This window comes from Pseudophryne corroboree, chromosome 8, assembly GCF_028390025.1.
Source record: "Pseudophryne corroboree isolate aPseCor3 chromosome 8, aPseCor3.hap2, whole genome shotgun sequence".
In the NCBI taxonomy this organism is placed as follows: domain Eukaryota; kingdom Metazoa; phylum Chordata; class Amphibia; order Anura; family Myobatrachidae; genus Pseudophryne; species Pseudophryne corroboree.
Genome location: NC_086451.1, coordinates 24,166,632 through 24,174,844, shown reverse-complemented (window position 1 = coordinate 24,174,844; position 8,213 = coordinate 24,166,632). Strand labels below are relative to the sequence as shown.

General features: G+C 42.7%; 2 pseudogenes; one reads left to right on the top strand and one right to left on the bottom strand.

Annotated features, from left to right (window-relative positions):
* Nucleotides 1-4,717: 4,717 nt before the first annotated feature.
* On the bottom strand, nt 4,718-4,836 carry LOC134950162 (5S ribosomal RNA; annotated as a pseudogene).
* A 3,055-nt stretch (nt 4,837-7,891) lies between these two features.
* On the top strand, nt 7,892-8,010 carry LOC134951700 (5S ribosomal RNA; annotated as a pseudogene).
* The last annotated feature ends 203 nt before the right edge of the window (nt 8,011-8,213 follow it).

The following is an 8,213-nucleotide window of genomic DNA, read 5'->3' as shown; positions in this document are numbered from 1 at the left end:
CCAGCATTCCGCGTGCCGGCAAATCATACTGAACCCAGTGGTGCTAAGGGTGTGGAATCAGAGGAGACATTTATAGAGCATTCGGTCCATCCTAAAACGATGTTCATTCCTGGTATAAAGAAACGGTCTACTAGCTTTAGCGTTCAGAGACATTGTGAGGGGATGTTGTCTGAGGAATATTATCTGGAGATAGTGTGACCCCATAATTGAGGAGAAATGCCTCCAGTGATGTCAGGCAAACAGTCATTTGAATATTGGCGGACATCCTTTAGATGATTATCATTCATTGGTGGGTAAGGTCTTAAACCAGACGGAATGCTGGATTTCTTCCCATGTTCCTCAGGGTCAAAATAATGTAGGATTAGTTCCATTCCCGTTACACATCTCTGAGGTGCCAATACTCAAATCATTACTTGCCTAAATGTCACACCTCAAATGGAATGAGTATTGGGAAGCTGAACAGAACGACCACACAATGTCCTGTTCCAGAAGGTTTGATGAAAGATCCATTAGTGTCAGGAAAAAGTGGTAGTTGGGAAAGTTCCTCTAGGCTACTACTAAACTCTCGTTCAGGCTGAAATTGGCTTGTAACAAATTAAAATACTTGGGGGTATATTTACTAAGCTCACGATTTTTTTCGATTTTGACCGATTTGGTGTTTTTTCATCAAAGTGTCATCTCGGGAATTTACTTAACTCAAATCTCGGCAGTGATGAGGGCATTCGTATTTTTTTAGAAGTTCAATTTTAAAAATACGAATGAATATACCATCGGTCAAACGCGGCTGTTTAGGTATAGAACTCGGTAATTTACTATGTATTTGTATTTGAAATCTCTACCGTGAAAGTGCATTTTCGGCCGGGAAAAAACGAATCGTAAAAGAAGGCTGGAAAAAAATAGACCTGCTTTTGAGAAGCGTGTTTACATGTGTTTAAAATTCTACATTAATCACACCTTCATTTTTGGTCCTTTAAAAGGCAAACAAGCACATTTTTAACATCTCTCACTCTGAAATGGCTGCTGCCGTGTGTAGTACTTGTTTTTTTTTGCCTGTGGGATACCTGAGAGTGCTCCAGCAGGCTACAATAAACCAGGGCCAGGAAACTGAACATGGTCAGTAGGTTGTCCAGGTTCCGCGGAGGCTGCGCAGGGCTCGTTTTTTTAGGGGCCGTTTAAACTTTAACGCATTGGCCGATGACCAGCTCATACAGATGTTCTGGCTACATACAAACATCATTTCCCGTCTGTATGACCTTGTCAAACTGGACCTAGACCCTGAGACAGCACGCTCTCGCTCTGTCTCAGGCCTGGACAAATTCCTGGCTGTGTTGCACTTTATGGCTACTGGCAGCTTTCACGCTGTGACTGGCGATGTAATTGCTATCTCACAGGCCACCTTTTCTACATTTCCTAATCAGGTAAGTTAACACATACATACTCCTCTATGTCTTAGTTGTGCTTCTGTTATGTAATATAACACAGTATTGTATTTTTAATGGTTCCGGTATGAATGGTTGACCATGTTATGGTCGACAGTCATTAGGTCGACCACTATTGGTCGACATTGACATGGTCGACATAGACACATGGTCGACACATGAAAGGTCGACATATGAAAAGGTCGACATGAGTTTTTTTTTTTACTTTTTTTGTGTCGTTTTTTGCGTAAAGTAACTGGGAACCCCAATTAGTGCACCGCGTCCCCTCGCATGGCTCGCTTCACTCGCCATGCTTCGGGCATGGTGCCTTCGCTCCGCTACCGCTTCGCTCGGCACACTTTACCGTTCCAATCGTAGTCCATGTGGATCGTAAAGTATGGAAAAGTTCCCCAAAAGAAAAAAAAGTTAAAAAACTCATGTCGACCTTTTCATGTGTCGACCTTTCATGTGTCTACCATTTTCATGTGTCCATGTCGACCATGTCAATGTCGACCAATAGTGGTCGACCTAATGACTGTCGACCATAACATGGTCGACCATGTGAACAGATACCATTTTTAATACGTCATGACACTCACCTTATATTTTGTAATGTACACTCAGGTTTGGGATGCTTTGTATCCACACATAGATGCCTCTATCTGCTTCCCTACCCAGGAGTGGCAGTGGCATGCAGTCAGGGTATCTTTCTATGAGCTTGCTGGCATGCCCAATGTGCTGGGTGCCATAGATTGCACACATGAAGTAAACAGTCAGCAAGTAGAGGAGATAGAAACAGAGTACAGATGTAGGTAGGCAGGTAAGCCAGTAACTGATTATGTGTCATTTTACAGGTAAGTCTTTTTTTTATTTTTTATATTTGTTTATTAGGCAGATGAGATACAAACAGGAACAGACAATAGCATTGTATCAGGTTATACGTACAGAGTCATGAATACATGTTAAACATACCCTTAAGGGTGATCAAGAACTGACATAGACAAAGTAGTGTGAGCCTAATTTCTATCTAGACAAAACTTATACTCATCAATTTTTTATTTAAGACATTATGAAACAATATAAGAATGAAAAAATCAGCAGAGGGAGAAAAATAAGAGGGAAGAAACAGAGACGCACGATTAGAAACCAGGGGTGGGAAAGAAAAGTATGAACGGTGAGGGGTAGGGTGACTCGGCCGGTCTCGTCCAGAGGAAAGAAACCGAAAAAGAATACGGTATATGAGAATGCACATTGTTTGGAGCTTACGATAGGGTCAAGCCCCATTAGCAAAAAGGGGGAGAGGTCTCAAAAAAGGACGTCCACGGGTCCCAGGTCCTAATAAAGGCCTCCGAAGAGCCCTTCAAGATACTAGTGATATGTTCCATAGTATAGATGTGCCATATTTTCCCCACAATTTCTCCCTGAGTAGGAGCCTCTGTGGATTTCCAAGTCGATGCAATGGCACATCTACATCTAGTTGCCAGGACCATATGGGTGAACAATTTTGACTGACATCGCGAGGCCCCAGGGATTGACACAGAGAGGAGGAAGTGCTTAGGGTAAAAGGGGATGTTGATCTCCAGGATCGAACTGAAAAGAGATCCCAATTCCCTCCAGAGAGGGAGGAGTCTAGGACATTCCCACCAAATATGCAAGAACGTACCATCCATTGTTTTACATCTCCAACGGAGTGGAGAAGTGTCTGGAAACATCTTGGCAAGTCGGGTGGGAACATAATTCCATCTATAGAAGAGCTTGCATGCATTTTCCTTCGCTCGCACACAAATAGAGCTCGACGCTAAGCTAGTGTAGATATCCGTCCACTCCTCAGAGTCAAATATTTCTCCCAGATCCGATTCCCACGCCCTTTCATGCGGCTCCTTATCTAATTGTCCTGGGGGAACCAGTGATCTATAGATAGTGGAAATCAGTCCCTTAGTCGAATTTGTGCGCGTTGCATGAACTTCCAAAGAAGTCAACGGCCTATGATTAATCTGTGTAAGAAGCGTGGAGTGGAAGTGACGAAGGTACTGGAAGAAGAGTGAATGAGGCAGCGCATATTTAGATTGTAGTTCTGCAAAGGTTGGGAACACTGAATCTGAGGTCAGATCATTTAATAACATGATCCCCTCCTCTCGCCAACGGGGCAAGGCATTGGGCTGACGGCCTGGCTGAAACAAAGGATTATCAAATATCGGGACCAGAGGACTAGGGGGCGGTGCCAACTGGAATTTACGATTAGCTAAATCCCAGACGTCTAGGGAGTGAGATACTACTGGGTGTGATTTGACGGAGCGGGAGCGTGTCGAAGGGGGAAGCCACAATAAAGAGGAAAGATAATTCAAATTAAGAGAGTCAGCCTCTATTGAGACTCATACCCTCTCCACTTTTGGAGTATTCCATAGAGTACATTGTGCTAGGGTGGCCGCTATATAATAGGCCTTGAAGTCTGGGACTCCTAGGCCGCCCTCCGAGGTGTGTTTTTGTAGTGTAACGCGTTTCACTCTGGGCTTCTTTTTGGACCAGATGAATTGGGACGAGGCGTGTTGGAGGTTTTTAAAGACTGTAAAGGGTTTGGGGTTTTGGAATCTGCACTGGACCGGATTGTAAGTAATGACAAATAATTTTTATATCATAGTGGTATAAATAGTAACCAACATAGGGCTACCAACTTTGCCTATAAGGCTTTTGAGGTAGAGCTGGGTTGGCGGTGCTCCCGGACATTAGTTCAGAGCAAACCATTGTAGGGTGTTTTTTGCACAGAGGGCAAAAAAAAGGACTGTTTTATTGTCTCTCTGGGGCACACTTTCTGTAAATCAATTGCTGATAGGGTTATAATATGGAGTACACTTAGGGTGTAAGTATAAAATGTAACTTTTATTAATAAAGACAGACGAAAAAAGAATATATATATATATATATATATATATATATGTAGATTTCGTTGTGTAAATCCACAACAATAGCTTAAAATAGTATTAAATAACAATGTAACAGAATGTCACTCACTTTTTATGTGGGGTGGGTGGCAGAGAGTTTATCTGCCCACACGATATCATAAGTGAGTATTAATATTGGACGTTCGTCAAAGCGAAAATTTGAAATCCCTTGTTTGCTCGATCAGCTTATGAATTATTATACATAAGAGCATTCATAGGAGAGAAGCAAGGGATCCGGCTTTTCCAACTACGGACTCTTTCCAAACGAGTAAGTGTGAGCACATGTACTGTGATATGAAATTAAGAGTGGCTGATAATTCCTGGGTGCATGAATTGAAGGTGTAAATGGTGAGTTCCTTAAAACTACAGTACCCGGTATTCCCAGAGGGTCACCCCTTCTGGTACTGACCAGGCCCAATGCTGCTTGGCTTCCAAGATCAGACGAGATCGGGCATGTCCTGCATGGTATGACTGTAGACAATTGGTTGAACGGTCATGAGTGTATGTAACTGCCCAATGGAAGGAGAAGTACTGGAATGAATCTGTAAATTAGTACATACATGAGAGGCAGACAAGGTTTTGAGGGAATGATAAATCTATTTCCCTCAGTCTGTCCTGGCAGTGTATAGCATTAATAGTCGATGTGAAAAAAATATAAATATTGCATAAACCATGATGCACGTGATATCTCTGAAACATGAAAAAGCATAGATAATAGCCGGAGATAATTAGGTGCTGAAACAAGTCGTTATCAGGTAACCAATTAAGAACCCTGACTGTACATGCTGATGCAGTGGTACTAAAATAAACCAATCACACTGTTATCTATTGCTGTCCCTTTGTAACCCAAGAAGCATGGAAACAACAAAGCATGGAAGAAATCACATGGATTATCAAAGAACCAGTACTGTACTGGGGACACGCGACAAATGCGAATAAGAATTATTTTCCCCCGTTGGAGGAACAGGCGTGTAACAGAACCACGGACAAAAATGAGTCTGGTGAGATAGTGCTAGGGTGGAAATTACACATAGCTGTTACCAGAAAAGATAGGAATAATGGTAATAATTAGTTGCTATACAAATCACAGTAATACCATATGCTAATTGTTTTAAAACATCCAAGAATGCAATTTCATAAAAATAGTGTCTCACTGCTTATTGGGTATACCCTATTGCTGTCACGATTGATAAGTGTCTGTCTCTAGCAAGGGGATATAATTCTCCTTGTGACAATCTGTGAGAACAGACAAATGTCGAGATAAATCCACATATATTGTTATTAACTCAGCAAGCTCTCCATATGCAGGGATTCCTATCAGCTGATTGGCTCCTTAGCATAGCTGAATGAAACTGTTAGCACCTGATAAAAGATTAAATGCACAGAATTCTGAATGTATACATGCACACAATAATAAATAGAAAGATAAACAGCAGGTGCTAAAATTGCAGGGGCTATTTGCTGAGATGGGGAATCGCTGTCTGTGCAGCATGCAAGGAGAGAGTGAGAGAGATTCTCCCCGCCAGAGGCGGATTGGCCATAGGGTCCACAGGGAAGATTCCCGGTGGGCCGGCGCACCCGCGGGGCCTGTTTTGTTTGAGGACATGTGCAGACCCTCCAACATGACCCGCCCCACTAGGTACAAAATGCTCTGTTTCTGGACTTCCCTCTTAATTTATGATTTCCATCACCTGTGTTGAACTAGTAAAATGATAAGAAAGCTGTTTCTTCACAGGTGATGACAATAATAAATTAAGAGGGAAGTCCAGAAACAGAGCATTTTGTACCTAGTGGGGCGGGTCATGTTGGAGGGTATGCATGTGGTCCTATTTATAATGAATAAGATGCCAAACAATTTGCATATATGAAAATGACTTTGCCACTTAGCCTGTGATTGCAGATGATCTAGTGTATGCTCTGTCTGCCTGCTTGGCTGACATATAAGATTGAGTGAATAGTGATTGGGTTACGGTTGGTGTAATAAGCAAGAAAACATATCTTTCTAAAGAATGATATAGTTTCCTAAATTCTAAGGGTGTATCATATAATGTGCTCATAATATCTGGAAAGTCTTGGGGAGGGTGCTGCTGCCATGGCCCATGGCTAGACCTTACACCTCTCGTACTGCCCATGTGGGGCCACTAGTACAAATTTTTCCAGGGCCGCTTTTTGTTCCCAATCCGCCCCTGCTCCCCGCTGCCGTGATGTGATCTTGTTTGGAAGCTGGGGGTAAGGAGCCTGCAGGGAGAGCTGGTGGGAGCAATAGGGAGCGGGTTTAGATACCTCGAGCAAGCAGCGTGTGTGAAGTTACTTCCGGTCCGGCGCCCGACTTCCGGGATCTCCGTAACGGAGCCCCGGCGGGCGGACTCTTCATCCATCACATACGCTGCTTGCTCGAGGTATCTAAACCCGCTCCCTATTGCTCCCACCAGCTCTCCCTGCAGGCTCCTTACCCCCAGCTTCCAAACAAGATCACATCACGGCAGCGGGGAGAATATCTCTCACTCTCTCTGTGCATGCTGCACAGACAGCGATTCCCCATCTCAGCAAATAGCCCCTGCAATTTTATCACCTGCTGTTTATCTTCCTATTTATTATTGTGTGCATGTATACATTCAGAATTCTGTGCATTTAATCTTTTATCAGGTGCACTGCTAACAGTTTCATTCAGCTATGCTAAGGAGCCAATCAGCTGATCGGAATCCCTGCATACGGAGAGCTTGCTGAGTTAATAACAATATATGTGGATTTATCTCGACATTTGTCTGTTCTCACAGATTGTCACAAGGAGAATTATATCCCCTTGCTAGAGACAGACACTTATCAATCGTGACAGCAATAGGGTATACCCAATAAGCAGTGAGACACTATTTTTATGAAATTGCATTCTTGGATGTTTTAAAACAATTAGCATATGGTATTACTGTGATTTGTATAGCAACTAATTATTACCATTATTCCTATCTTTTCTGGTAACAGCTATGTGTAATTTCCACCCTAGCACTATCTCACCAGACTCATTTTTATCCGTGGTTCTGTTACACGCCTGTTCCTCCAACGGGGGAAAATAATTCTTTTTCGCATTTGTTGCGTGTCCCCGGTACAGTACTGGTTCTTTGATAATCCATGTGATTTCTTCCATGCTTTGTTGTTTCCATGCTTCTTGGGTTACAAAGGGACAGCAATAGATAACAGTGTGATTGGTTTATTTTAGTACCACTGCATCAGCATGTACAGTCAGGGTTCTTAATTGGTTACCTGATAACGACTTGTTTCAGCACCTAATTATCTCCGGCTATTATCTATGCTTTTTCATGTTTCAGAGATATCACGTGCATCTTGGTTTATGCAATATTTGTATTTTTTTCACATCGACTATTAATGCTATACACTGCCAGGACAGACTGAGGGAAATAGATTTATCATTCCCTCAAAACCTTGTCTGCCTCTCATGTATGTACTAATTTACAGATTCATTCCAGTACTTCTCCTTCCATTGGGCAGTTACATACACTCATGACCGTTCAACCAATTGTCTACAGTCATACCATGCTGGACATGCCCGATCTCGTCTGATCTTGGAAGCCAAGCAGCATTGGGCCTGGTCAGTACCAGAAGGGGTGACCCTCTGGGAATACCGGGTACTGTAGTTTTAAGGAACTCACCATTTACACCTTCGGTTCATGCACCCAGGAATTATCAGCCACTCTTAATTCCAAATCACAGTACATGTGCTCACACTTACTCGTTTGGAAAGAGTCCGTAGTTGGAAAAGCCGGATCCCTTGCTTCTCTCCTATGAATGCTCTTATGTATAATAATTCATAAGCTGATCGAGCAAACAAGGGATTTCAAAT